Raw genomic sequence first — 21,945 nt, 5'->3', positions numbered from 1 at the left:
TCTATCTTGTAGGTGAGAATTAAATGGCTTAAGACATCGTAAAATACAGAACTGTGACAGACGCATGTTACATGTCCAATAAGTAGGACTATTAAGGGTATGATAGTCTCCAGACGTCTACAGATCTACCTGTATCCTCACTGTCAACTATCCCATTGTCATGATCTTCCTTAAATACATCACCAGAGATAATTACTTCAGAAAATACACAATACAAATATGAAGTGTTTAGTTTCAAAAGGCTTGAACTTTCAAGTTTTTCTGGTGATCTTTTCTGTTACTACATCTTAGAATATGATACTTTACAAATTCCTCCGTTTATGACAACATCTGGCTAGAGAAGATGACATTTTGTGCAGAATATTTATGCTCTCCGCTTTCACCAGAAAATTTGTCCCCTGACAGATTTAAGTGTCTTTAAATATTTTTACATTATTATGAGACAAAATAAGCATAAATTCTGTCTGATTTAATAATTCACGATGTTTCAAAATGTAAATTGTTCCTGCTCCCATTTTATTACCTATTACATAATATTAACATATATAACAGATGAGTCTCAGGAGAGTATTATAATATTAATTTTGATTTGACTTTGATTAGATTTTTATTATCTCTTCCATTATGTATTATCCACGCTAATACTATACTAGGCTTTTGTGTATAATAATCAAAGATTTATCACATTGCCCATTTAAAAAATATCAATGGTGTTATGTATTGAATTATGATTAAAAAGTATGCTACTTTAGGTGGAGGATATTTTTCAACTCTGAAAAAAAATGGTATTCTTTATAAAAAGCAGCAGTGTTTTTAAAGTCTATACCACTATTTGAAAAATATGAATATGTGTATTGTTCTTAAATGGCTGCAGATGGAAAGATAACACTGAGGACATACCAATATTACTCTCATATATTTCCCATACGGTCAGCTTCAGAACAATCATACATTGTCAGGCAGTCCTTATAAATTAAAGGGTAAATGTTTATTTAGCATGTGTATGTTCATTTCCTTAACATTCTAGATTTTTAACTAGTAAAAATGTGCTAGACCAGCATTGACATAGAATTTTTTTTTTTTTAATTTTGGAATAGTTTGAGAAAACATGGGCTTTAGAAATTCTCTTCCTCTGTACTTCTTTGGGCAAGCTTAGTTATGGAGCACACACCCTAGCCACAAAGTGAGGAACATTGAATTTTGTTTCTCTTCGTTCTTGTGTTGCCCAACAGAGAAGCATACAAACTGGGTCCCCGTTTTTCTCCTGACCATTAAGTTTTCCTTCTTGCCATTGAGTCGTACAAGCAGCAATTTGTAAGGCATCCTCCTGGAAAGAGTTGCGTGATGAAAGAAAATAATTTGAATTACATCGTCTGACTACTTTACTCTAAAACACTTATAGTATTACTGCATTTTGATACAAAGTAAGTTTTCCACGAATTGACATTAGTTCAGGGAAAATTGTTGAGTCAATCCTACATCGTTGTTGTTGTTTTTAATCATACTTGTTACAAAAGAAAAAAAACCCCACAGATTATGTCATACACGAAATACCAATCAAATAGATGAGTTAAACTCTTTCAGTCAGCTAGGAACATTAAAGCTAGCAATGGGAAATCTGTAGTGGGAAGACTAAAGCCCTTTTTTAAATAGGAAAATAAGATTGTCTTACTGCATTTTTCATGGCATATAAATTCATCAGGCCTCTACACCTCAGTTGCTCATCACACCCCAGGCAGAATCTTCCCCTTCATTGAATGGCTTATAGAAAGTGTAAAAAGCACTATTATACCCACTCTGTGCATGTACAAACGATGATCACACAGGGAATTCTCAATAATCCTTCGTACCCTCTTAGAAAAATGGATTGTAAGCTATGTGAGGGAAGAGATTCTGTTTTGAAAGATCTTTTTATCTTATGCCTTTTCATCCTCAACCACACAGCTTTTGTGCATATGTTTAATAAGTTTAATAACTCGACTAAAAATTACAAGAGTTATCCCCATTAAGCATTTTTATCTTCTAAAGATATGAGGAATACACCACAATTGTTGGCACATCTTACACACTCCAAAACCCTAAAAGAGCCACACAACAGAAGTTATTTCTTAGGTGAAAAATCTCCAGAACGACCCCAAAAGAGAAGAAACTATAAAGATATAAAAGGTGAATTAGGAACAAAATAAATCAAACAGCTACTGTCACACCTAAAACAAACAAACAAACAAACAAACAAACAAACAGAGAAAAGAAAACCAAACAAACAAAACCCCTCAGTCTCCCATAGAGTGACAGCCTGCAAATCATTATCAGTCATTGGTGAGGGCTTTGAACTACTGAGTTCAAAATCTTAAGAAGGGTCTTATAGAACCAAACAGTCTTTATAAGGGACCCATAGTAAAAATCTCAATATTTATCAAAGTAGATAATGAAATTCTACTGTAAGCTAGTTAAGCAGCAGCAAAATTGAACAGAGTAGGCGATGACACATATACACACAATTATAAAACATATGAAAACCCATAGCATATAAAGCTAAACATAACAAGTACCCATTCCATCTTTATGAAAAAAAAAAAAAAAAAAAACCTGACTTGAATTAAAACAACCTCTGGAGGTAGACTAATGTATATAATAAAAAACGAGTAAGTGTAAGGCGTGGGAAAAGTTCAGACATTCCTTCCGCATATTGAATCAATTAATAGCATGTACAAGGAAACCCTGATTATTTGAAGGAGTGGAGAAAAATGACTTGATTCTTTACAAGTAGTACAGACTATTATTAGTATTCCAGATAGACTGTGTTGTAGAGAGTCCATCATATGCTTTGATCTGTCTGCATCCACAGCTGGAAACTCTGAGCCCGGCTCTGGAAGCAGCACGATCTGACAGTCGTCTCCATCAGGAAAGTGAGTTAATGGTTGCAAATGTTAATCAGTGGATCAAAGCACAAAAGTGAGCGCAATTGGGTTCTTCATAAAAGCTGATTTCATTTCCTATGGACCAAAACAATTAAACATTTATAATTTACTTCTCAGCTTATCTTGTACTTCTTATCTAGAACTCCCTGTTTTTTAGGGTTTTTTTCTTTTCTTTTTTTCTTTCCTTCCTTCCTTCCTTCCTTCCTTCCTTCCTTCCTTCATTTCTTCCTCTTCCCCTCTCTTTCTTTCTCTCTACCTTCCTTCCTCTTTCTTTCTTTCTTTCTTTCTTTCTTTCTTTCTTTCTCTCCTCTCCTCTCCTCTCCTCTCCTCTCTTCTTTCTCTTCTCTCTTCCTTCCTCCCTCTTTTTCTCCCCTTTACTTTTTCCTCTGTCTCTTTTCCTCTTTTTCTTTCTGAAATGTCTGTATATTTTAGCTTAAAGAATAACCTGTGTTTCAAGTGATCAGAGCACTAAAAATTATTTAAAGTATACACGATATAATTTTAATATACATACCCCACATATACATGGCAAGTGTTCACACATGCACACATGCCCATTCCCACTGCTGTTGGAAATGATTTAAAAATTTTTTATATTTATTTATTTTTGAAGGAGAGAGAGACAGAGCATGAGCTGGGGAGGGGCAGAGAGAGAGGGAGACATAGAATCCAAAGCGGGGTCCAGGCACTGAGCTTTCAGCATAGACTCTGATGCATGGCTTGAAGTCATGAGCCGTGAGATCATGACCTGAACCGAAGTCGGTTGCTTAATCGACTGAGCTACTCAGGCGCCCCTTCACCATGTAGCATTTTGTATTTCCCAAGAGTTTTTACATGTATTGCTTCAAATTCGGTAAATGTTTTATTTCTTGAACCATTACCCTTACTAATAATAGAACCATTGATCTCTTTAACCCATAGAGTTTGAAATGTGTCCTGTTTGTCCTTCTTATCAAGCACATAAAAAGCAGATACTATTTTTTAGCTGTGCTTTATTACGGTACCTTATATAATGAAAACTGTAATTACCCGCCAGTGTTCAATCTAATGTTAGTGTCAACCTACTTAAATTTTAAAATTAAAATTTTAAATTTAAATATGCATTACTGAAAATAATGTGTTTTAACATTACTTTCACCATTTCTAATTCCCAAAGTGGTGAAAGTCGAGAATGTAATTATGCCTTGTCTCTCAGACTGTGAGCATATGATCCATTAGCTGCTATTTAACCAAACTATCCTAGCATTCCAAGGCACTTAAACTTCAACTGGTTAGAAGCCCTATGTCTAAACACTGGTTAAATTTATTGCCTCAAAACATATGTCCTCAGAGTATCTCACAGTTTTCTACTAGCGCTCATGAAACTATCAATTGTAGGTGCATTTTATTTATTCATGCAATTTATTTTATTGTGACTGCTTGGTTACATTGACTCTTCAGTTTTACTAGTTAAATGCCAACTATTCAAAGATAGTTTAAATATTTACCCAAGGCAGCATTAAGTAGGCTAAGTAGGGCTGTTTTTTTGCTTCTAAAAATGTACATGACTGACTAATACAATGTTTATTTCAATATGCGAACTCTTTAAGCTTCTTCGAATACCCTCGGAAGTTTGATTATTTTTGTTTTTGTTGTTGCTGTTGTTAACTATTATGTTATCCTATTATGTTTTTCCTCTTCTATTAGATATAATTGTGTCAGCTTCCAGTTATCAATCTGCCTTCTTAGTCAATTTTCCTTTACTTTTGAGTCACCTTATTTTTGCAACTTTTTTCATTCTTGAAGCATATATTCACTTAATAAAGGATAGCCTTTTATCAGATTTTGTGAGAGTTATTTGCCTTAGCAGAGCTATATGAGACCTCTTCCCAAAAGATTTAAAGTAGCTCCAATAATTTTTAAGCAGCAGATTCCCATTTGCCTTTAATTTTATTAATACAATGTACATGGGAGATCTGTCCTTTGGGGTTACTCTGTAGAGATGCTTTGTGAGACCTTAATTTTTAAATATATGTTTGTGTCAGTTAGCTTTTGCTGTGTAACCTGTATGACTTAAAACAACATTTAACTGATGCTTCTGATGGTCTGTTAGGTATTTATTATTTTCCAGGTGACTTGAGTGTGTAATTAGCTGGGAGTAGATGGAAAACTGACTCGTGTTTGGATGACATAGAATATGTTTACTAATATGTGAGGTGTTTGATAGGTAGTTGGCCAGGGAGATAAAGACAACTGGGACGCATGTCTCTTATTATTATACAAGTTGTTCCAGCATTCTTGTGGCTCCAAGAGCAATAAAACAGCAAGCCCCAAAGCAGAAATACTTGCCAAGCATCTGTTTGCATCATACTTGATAATATAACATTGGCCAAAGCAACTCAGAAGGCTAGTAAAGATATAAGGGATGAAAAAGTAGGCCTCATGATGGGAGGGGAAAAAATGTATGGGCATTTTTGTAAACTGTCCCACACTGAACCAGAATTTAGAGTTCTAATCTTTATCCTGTTCTGTGACTTTAAGCAAGTCATTTGCTGCTCTGCTTTTCTGCTTCTCCTGTAAAATGAGAAGATGTTGGATTATATCAAGTTCAAAGCTTTCCATTTATTTTGTTTAGAAGAAGATATTTCAAAGAAACATTGAAAAACAATAATTATCTTACTGTTTTTCATTTGTCATAAGTTTAGACATGTAAAGTATTGCAGTGAGTTAATAAATTCACTTTTTTGAAAATTCAAATTCATTTTTAGAAAATATAAATTTTAAAATATATAAATTAGAATATTTGTTCATTTTTATGTATTTGATTTTGAGGTAGTTGAAAGAATTTCAGTGATAAATGGTGCAAAACTTTTGGATAGCAACTAAAAAAACAAGTGCTTAGAATTTCAGTATCGCATATTTATTCAGATTCAAATAGTTGTCTACCAAAACAGATAATGTTCTTTCATGTATCGTAATATATTAATTTTAAAATGACCATATCTATGTATATTATATATAATTTAATTTAGAGCAGAATAGGTACTTTTCTGAATTAGCAGGTTGAATCCATTCTTACTGCCATTAGAAAACAGACCTTTATACAGTTGTGAGGATCAGGAACATTCACTTTTACTGTCTTTTCAAATGTGTGCAGACTGGGAGAAAAAAAAGAAGACCGCTTTTGTTGTTCTGATAATTGATTTCAAAATGCAAGAAAGCCAAATTTTCGAGAAGCTGCAAAGGCATCTTGCTAAATAAACTCTTCCGCATTCTGTCTCTTTAACTCTTTCCTCACTCGAATTTCCTTCCTCAAGAGTAACCTGGCACCCTCTCTCACCACCTATGGCTGATAAGGCGCTACTGAGTATCCCAGTGTCCTTGAGATTTAATTTGGATAATTAATTTAATTTAATTTAATTTAATTTAATTTAATAACTGCGTCTATTTATTTCACGAACCACACGGTTTGGAATCACCAAATTCTGGGTTTGAATGTTAGTTCTGAAGCTCTACAAACATAGACAATTTAGTCAATGTCTCAAAACCTCAATTTCTCTATTGTTACAATAGAATTGATGATACATTTTTTGTAGGGTCACTGGAATATTAAATGAAATTATTTTTAGCAAAATTCCAAAGTAAGTGTTCAATAAATTGAAAGTGGTTACTTCCCTCACAAGAAAGCCATTTTCCTGAGAAATTATTTCTAAACCTCCAATGCCTGTGAGACTTGATTTTGTTGGCCAAGTAGTACATGAGTCTGGCCTATATTTTGCAGTGTGTACCACCCTTATGATAAATCTAAGGACTAAGGATTCCTAGTAGACTGGTGAACCAAAATACACAGACCACTGTCTTTGTATTGGTTGACTTATGTTATTAATGTTCAAGTAGTTCTTTATTTCATATTTCTTAGTACTAATTGTTAATTGATAACTATAATACTACTACTAATGCAATAAAGACAAAACATCATTATTTATATGATAGTTTTACTCCTAAGTTACTTCAGTATTCGTTGTGTTTTCTGTCAGCATTTCCAGAGTTCTCAGTGATCAAGAGTTAACATTAACGGCATTGTCTGGATAAAACCATACCTATTATTAAGCTTCTCATATTTGCTCTATTGTGGAGCATTTTAGGGAAAGCATTAGTCAGTTTGGGGTAAAAAGAATTGCATTGCAGACTCTACCAACTGGGAGTGAAAACCTTGTCAAATGAAGAGAACCCTGTTTGAATGAGTCAGCTGAGACACTGAGCCAAACTTTCAAGACACTCTATTCCATGTATACCTCTTTTTGCACTTCCTGAACTTTGTCACCCAGAAGCATTTTGTTCATCCCGGGGGGCATGAACTCAACTCCAAAAGCAATAAACAAAAATTGTTGTTTATCCTTTCACAAGCCTTTTCTATTCTTTTCTTTCCCTTTCCTCTTCTCTTCCTTTTCTCTTCTCCACTCTCTTTCTCTCTCTTTTTCTCTCTTTCTTATTTCTTTCTTTTAAAATATGGAAACAAAAATATACCTTGATATGTCACAATATACATACATTCCCTAGATTCAATTTTAGGTCATGTGCTCCTTGAATTTTTTTTCTTTGGCTGAGTTCTGGTACAGAGACAACTTCTGCAACATTTTAAGCCAAACAATATGCAGTTATTAAGTGGAAATATTTGTTTTAATTCAGCTACACCAAATTGCACCAGCCCGTATTATTGCAATATGTCTGCTGAGTCACAAAAACCTCAGAAATTAGGTCATTCTGAACCCTGGCTACTACACTGGCAAACTAAATGTGGAATCAGAGTTGATTCTGTGCATGTTCTTTGAGGAGTTCTGAATCTATTAAGACATATATTCCTTAGCAATATACTAGAGAGTTTATAGACCTTTTTGACATTCTTGTAATGGAGAATACTGACAAGCAGTTGTGTAGGCGAGATCATCTGTTAGAGTACTTATCAATATCAAGACTTTCATGATGGCACACATCCCTTTTGGGCTATTATCTTGAAACAAAAGAGTATGCTATCTGTCCCATGGAATCCTTATTTTCTTATGGTATGAAAAATATTATGGAATAATTTAAAAAGATTAAAAGGAGAGAAACAGCATTAGTTAATTCATCAAGTATACTATAGGAAAACATTTGATGTAAATAGTATTTCCCCTTCTTTATCACTGAACCCTGTATAAGGAAGAATTCTTCTTAATTGAAGAGTAGATTTCTAAATTGATATGGCGTATTTGACCTTCATAGCACATTTGTTTCTGTGCATCCTTTCTATTGTTTCTATTTAATATATTTATAATATAAGTAGCTAGCATAATAAAACTCTTCTACTTTTCCTAAGAGCTAGCAGAAATACACAGCTTTATAATGCTTCAAATTCTTTAGTTTTAGTAATGTTTGCAAACTTATCTTGGCAAAGGTACGTTTGGTAAAATTTTGAGAAAAGTAAGCTGCATCCTCTGGCTTTTGTAATTATTAAAAACACAAAATGATTATTTCTGTTTCTTCCAAGAAACTTTACATTACCTATGAGGGTATGGGAATTACAAGCATTCTTATTGGCAATTGAAATTGTTTTTAATATAAAAAACATGTGCAAATGTCTGTTATTCTCAAAACACTTCTGAAAAATATGCAAATGTTTTGTGCCTCAAAATATTAAGGTTGTCCATTTTCCCCCTATTTCCCAAATGCCTGCTTATTTTCTTTCATGTGTGGGTAATATTCTAAACCTTGGTTTGTTACCAAATTAAATTAAGATCAGAGTTAATTCCCCCTTGTTTCATATTCAGAATGCTATTATGGTATGTTCCAATTTAAGGGCTTCATATTCAAGGATACAAACTGAATCATATATGATTCATTTAAGGTTTATCTTTTTAGGAAAATACATTTTAAATTCTAGTGCTTGATTAAATGAATGAATACTTGCATTTACCCAGTTGTGTGGTTCATAAATTCATAAGAATTCTTTGTAAAAATCAGCTGTATTTATGCATATTATACATTAATCTTCTATATACCATATTTGAGTTTTGTACTTGTCATCACAGTCTTTAATTAAACAAAACTAGTCACATTTCTTTATAATCCCTAGGGTTGAAACAAAACTATGATTCTAATATGAATGCTTTGAAGAATATTTTTCTATCAAAACTTGTAGGAAAGTGATCATTTCAAGCACATAATCATTAAGGTATACTTGTTTTAATTTATGCTCACCTTCTTTTAATAACACACGTGAAAAATTATGTTTGACAAACAAAGGAAATCAAACCAAATTATTATTTGATTCTTTGCTTAACTGTGTAAATGGCTCACTGAGTTGACTGAGATGACCTACTTCATAATATCTTCTCTATGGTTTGAGTTTTTGTAATTCTTTTTAAAAATTTTTGTAACGGTTATTTTATTTTATTATTTTGTTTTGAGAGATAGAGAAACAGAGCTTGAGTGGGGGAGGGGGGAGAGAGAGAGAGAGAGAGAGAGAGAGAATCTAAAGTAGGCTTCAGGCTGTGAGCCCTTGGCCCAGAGCCCCACATGGGGCTCAGACTCATTAACCATGAGATTGTGCCCTGAGCTGAAGTCAGACTAAGCCACCCAGGTGCTCCTTCATTTTCATAATTCTTTTAATTTTAAGTACACATCATACTGGACAAGAATTTTCGCATTCACTATCACAACACTATTGATAGTATTTCACATTACTATCAATTCTTACATCACGTTGGGAGGTCAGTAAGAGTAACCATAATTTTATTTGTTAGCCGGAGACACTGACACTCAGTCTGAGGTTCTACAGCTATTAAATGAGGAACCATTAAATGGACTTGAACACTGATTGTCTCAGAAAAACTTAGGATAAATTGGGTAAAATTAGTCATTAAATAAGAATTAAAACATTTTTATGAATATAAGAGAAAAACAACTAGTAAATGAAACTAAATTGTCCATAAAGCCAACATATGAGAGAAACCAGGAAGAAAGCATCACTGGCCCTTTAAGATTTGATTGATGTTTAAAATATATAAACTATGTGGGGGAATTAATTTTTTTCTTTCTCTTTTTCTCATTCTCTCTCTGTGTCTATGTGTGTCTATCTATCTATTATCATCAACTGTATGTCCATCCATCCAATTATTACTTGCCTACTGCAACCCCGTTGTGTCACACAATTATTTATTACCATTTCTCCACTTCCTCAGCCCTGTTTGACTTAATAACAAATATTGAACAGGCTGGTGTAAAATAGAGGACTAGAGGGAGAAGAGTTGATGTCATAGTCTTGGAAATTGAAAACCAGATCATCAGTGTCTGAATAATAGAGGAAAATGAATGTTAATTTTGCAAATAGAATCATAAATTCCAGTCAGTGTGAAGCAAATTGGAAAAAATGTAGTACTTTTAATGGCTTAACCAGCTGTGAATTGAAGGACAGGCAATACACATGGAATTTATTCTTTATATTTTTTTCAGCATATGCAAGGACTTAGTTCCCCATCATCACTTATGGCAGTTGTTCAGCTAATTTTTGGCAGGTTGTAGAAACAATGTCTCCATAGTCACCAAGTGGCTCGTTTCATTTATATAATGAACACCATTTAGCATTCAAAAATAAAAATACGTATCAAATGGATTGCAAAAATACAAAGAGTGCACAATGAAGTGGGAAGCCACTAAATTACTATCTACCAGCCTTTCCATTTTATTGCCCATGTGAACTAAACTGAACAATTCCAGATGTTTTAGGACTTCTGATAGATACAAGATAATCTTCCTCTCTATCATTCTACCTAGTCAATTAGTTCCTCATTTTCTAGCCTTCCTACTATTTGTAATTGTAGAAGAAAGAAAAGGCTTCATTGTAGCTTTCAAGGCCACCAGAAGTCCACATTCTGACCCGTTGACTTTTTTCTCCCCGTGATCTTTTTAACAATTTTTAGTAAAATGGCCCGTATTTAAGGTGGCAGAAACCAAGGTTTCAGTAATAAAATACTTTCAAAAATATTTTCTAGACATGAGTTATCTTGGCATTTGCCTCACTTCTCTTATACCTCTGTGTATGCAACTAAAGACTTAAAGCATTTTTGTTTATTTGCTTGCCAGTTTTGGGGAGAGGGAATGCTGGGAAGGACACCCTTCACCTGACATCCACCGAGGCTCTAGCAACCTCAATCAAAAACTTTCAGGTATTTGGGTAGTTGGGCCTCAGAAAGAAGCGTTCTGGCTTTCTAACCTGAATACTTTTTAATCAGTGGTTAGGCTTACTTGGTTTTCTAACTTTCTTGTCATGATATTTTAAGATTTCCATTGCTTTGATGACTAACTGGGATAAGCAAATATCATTCTTGGTACTTTTAAATGCATGTACCCAAACTATTACATATGGGTAACAAAAAGTTAAAAAATTCATTTTCAGATGATACGGACATACATACCTTCTTTTTGTTCCTCAAGAAAAGAGAAAAATCAAAAGTAAAGGTGATAATCCTTACTTTTTAATTATTTTTATTAATACATGTAATTTAGTTTGGAAATATACATTGAAAGAAATAATTTCATCCTAATTTAAGTGTACAATTGTATTGTATTTTATTGAATCCTGAAAATACTATCTATATTCACTTTAATGCTTGCTCATCAAAGTAGGTAACTGGTATAGAGAAAACTAAATTTTGGAAGCATACAGCCTATGTGCGTTTTTTCCCAAGCTCCACTTAGATACATGTCCTAATGAAATAGATGAGGGAAATCAAATAATATTGATAAACAAGTGGTGGCTTGGCTTGCATGGTGATCTTAAGGGTGGAGTACTATCATTTAAATACCTACTAATAGATTCTGTTGTTCTTTATCTCATTTACATATTGTAACAATGATTAATGGCATGATTAATACTTTTTTAAGATAGTAAAATAAATGTAAAGAAATTTAAGCAGATTGTTCAAGGTTTTATACTTTATAAATGGTGAAATTCTACTTTCCCAAATATGGTAACAAATTCACACACACACACACAGATAATATATAGTAATAGAAACATAAATGACTAGGAAAGAGATTTCCGGACACATAAATTGGATGACTGTTTAATTTATCATTCAAATCAGTATACTTTTGAGAATAAAAGGGGAATCCATTAATAATTATATAGAGGACCAGTATAAACTTGGGAAATAGGATGTATTCTTACTCTAGACATAAGGGAGCCAAGACAGACAATACATGCTATGGTTCGAATTTAAACAAGGTCAAAAGAAATCACTTCAGTCTTGATCAATTAAGTAATTAATTTGTCATTCTTAATATTTACTGAGAGTTTACCATGAACTAGACACTTCACCAGTCACAGGAGTTCTAACAGTTATTAAGAAATAAATGGTTCCTATCTTCTTTGGAAAGCTTTCAGGCAAATGGAAAGAATAGACAAAGACAAGTAAGAAAATGAATGAATAAAGCAATGATATCTACTATGGAGGAATGAATGTGTACTTATACGTGTCTCTTTGAAGGAGAGATAATTAAGCCTTTTGTACCCTACTGTCAGTATATCATTGGTACAAGTCTGGGAGAGGGAGGGCAAGTCAGGGAGAAAAGCCTCCTGTTTGAGGTCCGCTATTCGGCTGACAGCAATTCTCAGAGAAGCAGGTGACCATGATTTGTTATCAATGAAAACATAGAGCAACTTGGGATGGATCTACTATGTGAAATATGAAGGAAACACCTTCAGACAAAGGGAAAGCAAATACATACAAAGTGGCAAAGTTTTTGCAGGACATGGGTACTTAAGGATAGCGCCTGTGAATTGGACCCGGGATAGGGGAGGCAGGTGTGCTGTGGGGGTGAGTCAAAAAATGAGTTTAGAGTGAGTCAGGAGCCAAATCACTCAGGGTCTGTGCAGAGCATGAGAAGCTGACGAGTTTAATTTTCAAGGCTGTCACATGCTACTAAGGGTTAAGGAAAACCAGTATCATGATTTGATTAAAATTTCTGAAAAAAAAATATTTTGGCTTCATTTTCATCCTTTTGCATCAGTCTGTAACTCCACTAACATCCTACATTGTATCCAGATTTTTAAAAAGTAATAATAACAAAATTCAGGCACTGGTATAGCTTTTTTCCTCTTCTTTGATATCCCTTCTCTATTTTTGTTAAGGAAGTAAGAAACCACTTTACCAACGAAGTTTTGCCAGACCACAAATATCCAACTTTCTTGTAACACATTTGTTTTAAGTCGGTAGTTGGGTGGTGTTTTCCTTATTTTAGTGAAAGTGAAGTGATTTCAAAAAGTGATAGTTTAGCAGCACCTCGGTGGTCCGGTTAAGCATCTAACTCTTGATTTTGGCTCAGGTCCATGATCTCACAGTTTGTGGGTTTGAGCCCAGTGTTGGCTGTGCATTGATGGCATAGAGCCTGCTTGGGATTCTCTCTCTGCCTCTCCCCTGCTCTCTCTCTCTCTCTCTCTCCCTCTCTCTCAAAATTAAGTAAACAAACATTAAAAAAATAGAAAAAATATGATTGTTTAGAGATCTGACTAGTAGGAAAAACAAATCTATTCGCATTGTGGTTGGCAAACCTCTAAGATAGTTTCCAATAAACCTCACCTCCTGCTACTCATGCCCTTGTACTTCCTGTTCCCCTCAATGATGGACTGATCTTAGTGAACAATAAAATATAGTAAGTTGATGAAATGTCAGTTCTGTGATTAGCTTACAAAGGATTGTAACTTTAATATTGCTAGCAGATTCCCTCTATTGCTTTTGTGGCTTGTACACTTTGATGAAGCAAGCTATAATTTGGAAAGGCCTAATTGGCAAGGAACCGAAGGATGCCTCTAGCCAATAACCAGTGGGGAACCGAATTCTGTCAACAATCACTGAGCTTGGAATTAAATCCTTCACCAGTCAAATCTTCAGATGAGACTCCTGTCTGATGCCTTGACTGCCATCTTGTGAGAGACTCTCAGGCAGAGCACCTTGCAAAATCATACCCAGATAATTGTAAGGCAAGAAATATGTGTTGCTTTGGGGCCCCTGGGTGACTCAGTTGGTTAGGCGTCTGACTTTGGCTCAGGTCATGATCTCACAGTTCATGGGTCCGAGCCCTGTGTCGGGCTCTGGGCTGACAGATCAGAGCCTGGAGCCTGCTTCGGATTCTGTGTCTCCCTCTCTCTCTGCCCTTCCTCTGCTCATCCTCTCTCTCTCTCAAAAATAAATAAATATTAAAAGAAAGAAATATATGTTATTTTAGGTTGCTAAATTTTTGATAATTTGTTTTGCATAAGTAAATAATGAATACACAATGAAATACAGTTTCTTCTCCTAATCAGGGATTGTGGGCTTTTAAAAAGTCTCCTTCTGTATTGTAGGATTTACAAACACAATAGGTAGTTTAACACATTATTATTAAGGTGCTGGAGATCCATAATTGTGTTTGGATAAGAAGGCACAGATATTTAAGCATTAGTTACTTTCAAATAATGAAGAATTAATGGTTTCATTTTTCCTATTAAGGGAAATATACATTCTTTTTTAAAGCACTTTTAAGACTCAGTTTGAAGCATGTTTGTCAGTAAGGTATCAATTATTTCATATTTCTTCTGAAATTCAATGACTGTTTTTCTCATTGATTTTATTAGATTAGGTTCTCCAGAAACAGAGGCTAACACTGGGATTCTTATACAAGTGTTTTATCAAGGGAGTGCTCTCAGAAGAAGAGTGAGAGAAATAAGATAAGGCAGGGAATGTGCTAAACAAAGACATTGTCTCAGTTGGAGATTAACTGGAGCCTGAGCCCATGGAATTTCTGGAACACAACTATACCAGAGAGTTAGTTTCTCTCTTGATGGAGTGACTCAGTCTTTTGTATCCTGCTGATAGTTAGTTATTGAAGTAAGGGGAGCATAGCCTCCATGTAGAAGAAATTCCCAGTTGGGTGAGGGCAATTTTCAGAGAAAGAAGAAGTTTTAAGCTGTTATTACCCAAAACTCACAGCAACTGGGGAATAGGTGCTCTCCAACTAAAGGATGGAGCACCAACCACATTCACTACAAGGATTACGCATTCTGATTCTTTTTGTTCCCTTTTTAGATACACTGGAGAAATGGACACATGCAATATTTTTAGTCATGACACTTCATAAAGGGTATCTATAAAATCTAACTTTAGGGTGATAAAGTTTTGAAGGTAGGTATAATTTCTTTTTAGATATATGAAATCAATCACTCAAGAAGAATTCATTGAGGAACTTTGTATAAGCACCAACTACTAAATATTTTAAGTAATGCAGCGATGTGTTTTAAGTATTTTCTAACTCATTTATAAGGAAAAGAGACTTTTTTTAAGTTACCAATTTAGCAAAAAACTGGATATTAAATCAATATTTGATAAAAATTTAGTCGGTTTTCATTTCTAGCGGTTCTTTTTTTCTTAATGTTTATTTATTTATTTTTGAGAGAGAGACAGAAATCCTGTGTGTGCATGAGTGGGGAGGGGCAAAGGGGGGGGGGAGACAGAATCCAAAGCAGGCTCTAAGTTATCAGTGCAGAGCCCAACGTAGGGCTGACAAACCATGAGCTCATCCCCAGAGCCAAAGTCAGATGCTTAACTGACTGAGCCATCCAGATGCCCCTCGTTTTTCTCTTTTTCTTAAAGAGATGAAAAAAAACTTTCAGATATTCCCCTATTGACACAAATTACTTTTATTATAACATTTTTAATATGCATAAACTTAAAGTTAGGTCTCAAATACATATAGTGATTAAAATTAAGTGGCAATAGTTTTTAAAATGGTTGTAGTCCAGAATATGCTTATATTAATTTAATATCATTGTTAAATGAAATCACCACAAAATCATAGAGCTTCCATCACCCCAAAACATGTCTCAACTCCAACTGCCTATAAAATCTAAATACAGAAAAATTATATTACTTCCATGCAAGTAAATAAAATAAAAATTCAGAAAAAGGAAAAGAAATCACAAATAAATTAGATACGTGCTGTATATGGATGAAGAATAGGACATCTTGGACTTACCGAAGAGAAAAGAGAGGATATAACCCAGGAGAGACAGGCAAATTTGGAGACAGGAGTAAATGTGCTCGGGCTAAATTTAGATCATTTTATTAGTGACTTTGGTTTCAGGATTGTGTAGCTATAATTATGGAACCCAGAAGTAATAATACATAAGACTGTGCACACTACACAAATTTATATGATCTAACATAAATCAAAACCTCATGTTTCTTCAATTTTTGTATTTGTATAATCTTAGGTAATAGCATGTGCCCACTATGTTTACTTTAAGTACGACAGTCCATTGAGTTTACACGCGCTTTCTCTTTGGAAGATTCTTGGCTGGCTACCCATAAGCTAGATCCTAAATGTTTCTGGATTTTCACTCCTTAGAAAATGCATTCAATTTCTTCCCACTTTTGACATTGACATTAGGTCAGCCCACCTCTGAAAGCATTGTGTTGAAATGGCTGTCTTCATATATTCCTCATTGTTGTTCTTTGGTGAAATTGTCACTTGAGGGTCAAATTAGAGCTCATTCAACCAGAGCCATAGCAGTGACAGTAATCAGCCTCAGGTCATTTCTTCCACTTGAGAATTTTCAGGGCAGGCACTTGTAGTTCATTTCCTACTTTTACAAAGCATTACTGTCTTATTGGTTGCATTGTGTAATGAATCTGAGTTTGGGTTTACAGTTTTATAAATTTACAGTTTCTGATTGTCAGTATTTATTTGGCTTTCACCCTTGACCCCAGGTTTTCTTTTTTACAAAAATGTTATTTTTTAAAATGCTTTCCAACGTTAAATTTTATTGGATCTATTTATTAACCAGTTCTTAGCATATCATTTTGTTCAAATAGCTTCTCAAACCTAGAAAAAAAATTCTCATGAAATTTACCATCAGGGCAAATATGCTAGCTTTCTACATAATGTTGGGGTAATCATCATTTTGTGTGCATTCTATAACTGCAAGAGCTAAAGACCTTGAAAAATTATAAACACAGTCCTTTGAAAGAGATCAGTGAAAGGGACAGAACTGCAGACTTCAAAAAGTTATTTCCTTCACATATTTCTCTTTTCATGAAGATCAGGAAACTGTATTTAAAATTTTTTTAAATTTGAAAATTTTAACTAGGAAGATTATTTTTTAAGGAATATAATTTTCAAAATTTTAATCTCATATATACTTTACTTTTTAAAATTTGCACACAACTGGGCTGTTATAATTCAATTTAATTCAATAGCATTTTAACCAAATAATTATCTATTAATAAGGGCGGAATTCACCAACATGGAAATAGATGCATTTTAGACGTTTGAAATTTTGAATGTGTAGGAATGAGTCATATCATTTTAGTTCAATGGGTAAGAAGGGTGATCTTTGAAATTTACATATTTTGAGTAATTTAGTTCTGACAATAGCATTGAACATAGTTAAATGATTACAGCAAAGTTTCTGAAAATGATAATAATCTATAGTTTATTTATCTATAAATATAAATTATTAACCTATAAATATAAATATCTATCTTAGTGAAGTGAGTAACTAAAAACTAAATTACAAGTATCTATGCACCCTTTACGGTATCCGTCTTTGATCCTGGCCTCATGTCCTTCCCTACTCAACAGAGACTAAATGGCTGACCGTGCTCTCAGGACACTTTCCTGTAGTGCAGGAAACATTCAGACCAATCTCAAGGTTTAGTTTGAAGAAATGAAGCAGAAAATAATTAAGTAAGTTCATACTAGATAGGGGGACAATATTCTTCCTGGTATCCTACAAGCATCAAAAATATAACAAGCTTAAATCAAAATTCATTACTTTCAACTCCTCAAGCCTACTACTGTTAGGGCAATCCCACCTTAATTACCCAAGGCACAATTTTAGAAATCTTCAATTTTCTCTCGCCTTAGGCCCAGATGTAATTCATCGCTAATTCCTTTTGACTTTACCTCCTAAATATAGCCAGTGTATTCTCCTTCTCTTCTGCAATCCCACACCTGATGTCAACATTTTACCATCTTTTGCCTGGGCTTTTGAGCTCAGTATCTAGCTAGTCCTTTCCAAAATGCAAATATGACTATGACATTGTAGTTATTAAAGCATTCCAATGATTTCCCATCAGTCTTACAATAAATACCAAACTCCATAGGATAGAAAAATCTATGACTCACCTATAACTTAAATCTGCCTCATTTTCCTGCACTATGTTTAATGACTTCACAACACAAAGCTCTTGACCTCTTCACAGGTATTATTATTCTGTGCCTTAATTTATATTGCCTACAATATATAGAATTCTTGTTCAGTACCTTTGGCTTAGTTACCACTCAGTAAAAGGTACCTTTGCTTCCAGAAACCTTCCCCTTATCCTTATATTGGGCCTATTTCCCCTACTCTATAAGCCATCACTCTTTGTCTTTCTTAACACTCATCATATTATTTTATTTTTTGTTACTACTTTTTAATGGTTATTTATTTTGAGAGAGAGGGAGTGGAGGAGTAGAGACAGAGGAAGAGAGAAAATCCCAAGGAAGCCCCACACTATCAGTTTGGAGTCCTACTAGGGCTCCATTTCATGAACTCGTGAGATCATGACCTGAACCAGAATCAAGAGTCAGACACTTAACCGACTGAGCCATCCAGGTGCACCTCATCATATTATTTTAAATTATCAATTTACCCATTGTCTATAGTCCTTGAGAGAAAAAAAATCTATGTAAAAATAATTAGTCTTCAAGGCTAGTTCTTAGCCCAATGTCTAATACACACACATAAACATGCTTGTTGAACCAAAACTTAATATACCTGTTGTTATTGTCATTTTCAAAGTCCCATATCCTTCCTCTATGTTTATTTTATTGTGGACAATTGATGCCAAATTTGCCTGAGTTTCAATGTAAAGTAAAGAAATGATTGAGGAATTATGCGGTGTTAGTACATACGCTATTGAGTGAATAGTTCGTAGTTTCCTTTTGAAACGTAATGTCACACAACCTCTCCAGTATCTGGCGATTAACCCATCGATTTAGAGTTTACCTTTAGTTCTTGTTTTCTAGACTCTAAGCTCCACAAGCAGAAAGGATAGTGTGTCCTACATATGGCTTCATCTCCAGTGTCTAGAACGAGACCTGGTGCATGATATTAGCTCAGTTGTTTTTGGTTAAATATATCCAGCATATTATAACAATAGAATTGAGAAACACTGATAGTCTATATGTTACTAGTTTCCTTTTGATTTGCTGGGTGTATGCTTCTTCTAGTTCTAGCATGCAGAGGATATCTTGTATGTAAAAGAGGCTATGGGAAAACGAGGGATCTACAGCCGGATGTCCTCATATTTGGTGTCATACTTTCTTGATGCTTTTTTATTTTCTCTTAATTTCCTTGAGGTTACATTTAGTACATGGTTAACTCACATAAAGTCATAAGACAGAAATTAATTTTTATTTTTTTCTGTTTCTTAAATGGCAGGTAACTCCCGAGCAGAAGAAAAATTATTGTCTATAAGAAGTTTTTTTGTGTGTTGAACACATTCATATTGACAACTACTTTTAAAATTAATACCACAGGTAAAATTTTATGTAATGTAATATTAAATGTTTTGTTAAAATAATATATATAGAGAGAGAGATCATCTTTCTCCATTTCTTACGTTATTATACTGCTTAAGGTAATTGCAAACCCTTGGTTCTGATTTGGAAAAATTTTGAAGGCGTTCTTTGAGATTTTAAGCAGCTAGATGATACAGTTATAACTTTACAAGAGCAGTTTTATGTTAAGTTTACTTACTCATTTCTGTAAATTTTGTTCTGTTCTGGTATTTGAATGATAGCTGAAACAAAGAAAATATTTTCTGAAAATAATAAAATGGCATGTTTCATATGATAGCAATGAGCAAATACCGTAGATATTTAAAGCATATGGTCACATTCAGGAGAGCGCCTTTCCCTGAAGAAACAGCACAATACATAGTTTCTTGAAATCTCGTTTTTCTCGCTATCCTTAGAAAAATCTGTTGTCTAGACTTTTGTTTCATGTACATTCTTAACTTTTGATTTTTATCAATTACTCTCAATTAGTTTATACATTCTGTCAAATAAGATAAATGGAAAAATGTGCACAGAAAATGGGAAAATAAAAAACAACAAAAAAGGTAAGTGAAAGGTAAATTTTCAAACAAAATTGTATCACCAAATTTAGGACATGTCTTGGTGAACAGAACTTTCCAGGTTCCAAAGGGACCCCAAATGTGACAATGCTTATATATTTCTGATTAGAAACGATGCTTGTTAGATGAATGAGTGACTCTATATGTAGTTACTATTTCTGTATGTTATTTTGAACACGTGACTATCTAAGATGACTATAATGTTCTATGAACAATTAACATCAATCTTACAAGGGCTTTTTTAAAATTAAATTTGCCTTGGGACTAAATGTTCTTAGCAAGAACCTTAGTCCCACATTTCACTATCTCATTCAGGATTTAGCATGTAGGAGACCACAAAAACATCACTTCCCAATTCAAATTGTAAACAGAGCTACAAGCATGTAGTGAATGTATGCCCTCTGACATCCTATAATTTCTGCCTTTTTTTTTAGTAGCAAAGTCATCATGTATTAATCTATAACAAATTCAGGGAGTTTTGTTTGGCTGATTTAAAAGCATTTTCTTCCAAACTCTTATAAAAATAGAGACTATAAATTGGTTAGCATGGATTGCCCATGGCAGCACATTTTTTTTAATGAAAATTTTCATTATCAATGGATTTTATGCAGAGCCTTTAGAGATTGTTCAAATCGCCAGCAGTCAATTTAACCATGCTAATCTTTATACCTGAGGGCCTAATTCTTAGAGAAGCTTTTGGCATGTTTTCATAGACTACTCATAATAATTATATGGATGAACCGTGGATTCTAGTTGTCTGTATTATAATCACCTCATTTTATGTTTTGGAAAATGGAAAGAAAAGTCGCTTTCCCCCAATTACACACCATGTACCCACGCACAAATAGCCACAATCTTCTGGAAGAAGGTACTGAACATCCATCTGAAATGAATAAATATTTCTTTGTAAAGATAATATTAAAAATGAAGTGTGTATACATTGAACTGAGCTAGTTCAGCTATAAACATGTGCTCTATTTAACCATTTTGCACAATTGTTTACAATTTTACAAGACATCCATGGTTACCATAGCAACAACTCAACATAAGCATGGTATAAAATTTATTTTACCCCAGCAAAGAAAGCCACTTTAACAAAGTATGTGGCACATTATAGTTTGAAGTTGAATTTTTATTTTACTTTTCCAAGAATTTTGTTCCATAAATCATGGCTAGTCTGTTGAAATTTATGATCTTGAAAAGAAAATATAGTCCAATGGTCAAGTAGTCTAACTGAAAAGAATACAACTAAACAACTCTACACACATAATTCCACAGGTTGCTGGTACTGCTATTCAGAGAAGAAGTTGTCATAATCTATATGGTTGTGTTTTATCTTACCATTCCCTAATTCTTACGATAGAAAATTCAATTTGCCTCTAGTCTGAATTCATGATTCAGTATCTTTAATATACTTGTTTTCTAAGACTTATAAAAATAGATTCGTTCTCTAATTCTTTAAATCTATAAAATGTTATTGAGTGTTTGCTTTGTCCCAAGTACTATTCAAGGAATAGAGAATTCAAAGAAAAACAAAATTAGTATATACACCTGTAAAAATATGAATCTGGTACAGACTTTTTATTTTGTTTCGTTCATAAAATGAAAAGATACATCGCTGTGGAGATTTTTAAAAAATTGTTTTATTACTGTTAATGCATATTTCATGTTATACTCACACATTTCTAAATATTTGTTTTACATATGTATTTAGGAGTACACTCCTTATTTGATCAATAATTCATGACAAATTACTTTTGGAGATAATAGAACAAGTATATTTACTTTTATGGGACCTAGGAAATATTTATTTGTGGATAATGCATTGGTTAATTACACTAACA

This window comes from Leopardus geoffroyi, chromosome C3, assembly GCF_018350155.1.
Source record: "Leopardus geoffroyi isolate Oge1 chromosome C3, O.geoffroyi_Oge1_pat1.0, whole genome shotgun sequence".
NCBI lineage: Eukaryota > Metazoa > Chordata > Mammalia > Carnivora > Felidae > Leopardus > Leopardus geoffroyi.
This window is presented reverse-complemented; position numbering follows the sequence as displayed.